We start from the raw sequence: 1,136 nt of genomic DNA on the forward strand, positions 1-1,136 counted from the left end.
TTCCTGACAGTACGTAGTGCTGATCCTTTTTTTAGAGAAGGCATGTGATTGTTATTGTTGAGATTTTGATTGTTTTCAATTTCCCTACCGGGCAGTTCTATGTGTTTCTATTGCTCAGTTTTAGCCCCATAAATGTTCCTTTGTTATTTAAATTTATTATTTTATATTGTGTGCAATCTATTACATAATTTAAGACAATACTATTCATCTTAAATCTCCACTGACTATCCTGGAAATTGTTACTGTATTTGTCAATACTGAGCCCACTATATACTACACTCTTCTCATTTCTCTTTTAAATATTAGTTAATTTTCTCTTCAATTTCACCAAAACTCTGAAAGGCTCCCACTATATCTAATAAAAAATTCTTGCCTTATTTAACATATTTGTTTATTACTTTCATTTCAATTGCTTATGATTTCTTATAAATGTCAAGTGTAAGAAACAATGTAAAAAATTTAATATCTCTGCAACTCATAAAATCTTGAAATCTAATTTTTCAGTTTGAAACAAAATTCAAAAACAACCCAAACTGTTCAAATGCAACTTCTTGGAAACATTTCCAAATTGATTCCAAATATTCTTTTGTAGTTACGGGTCCTATTTCTCTCTGCATATTTGTTAATTTTCCTTTTTTTTAAGTTTTAGAAAAATGAAAGTTCAAACAAGTACCATATGATCACTAAATCATTTACTCATTAGATTGGATAAGACTGTCATAGTTATTTTATACATATATTCATTGCGTTATAAAATCTCCTTTACGTACACATTCTCTCTAAGAGATAATCTGGCTTATTCTTGAATGCCTTCTTTTAAAGAAAGGAAATGACTAACTTCCAAAGCTATATACTCTATATTTGAGCAGCTTCGTTAGAAATTTTCTTCTATCAGGACTTTTGTCCCCTTGGTCTTAGTTTGGAAGTTTTCTTGAAATTATAACCCCTCTGAAATCATCTTGAGCAAGTCTGGTTCTTTAATCACTATAAGCTTTTGCTATTTATGTGAGCAACTATAGGGTCTCAAAGTGTTTTTTCCTTGCCTCACAGATCCTTCCTGTCCCATTTTCTTAGGTGATTGCTTACACTGTATGGTTGGCTATGGATCTCAGATCTTACTCCCAGTTTGTAGCCTT

Source organism: Crocuta crocuta, unplaced genomic scaffold, assembly GCF_008692635.1.
Source record: "Crocuta crocuta isolate KB4526 unplaced genomic scaffold, BGI_CrCroc_1.0 scaffold6, whole genome shotgun sequence".
NCBI classification, from domain to species: domain Eukaryota; kingdom Metazoa; phylum Chordata; class Mammalia; order Carnivora; family Hyaenidae; genus Crocuta; species Crocuta crocuta.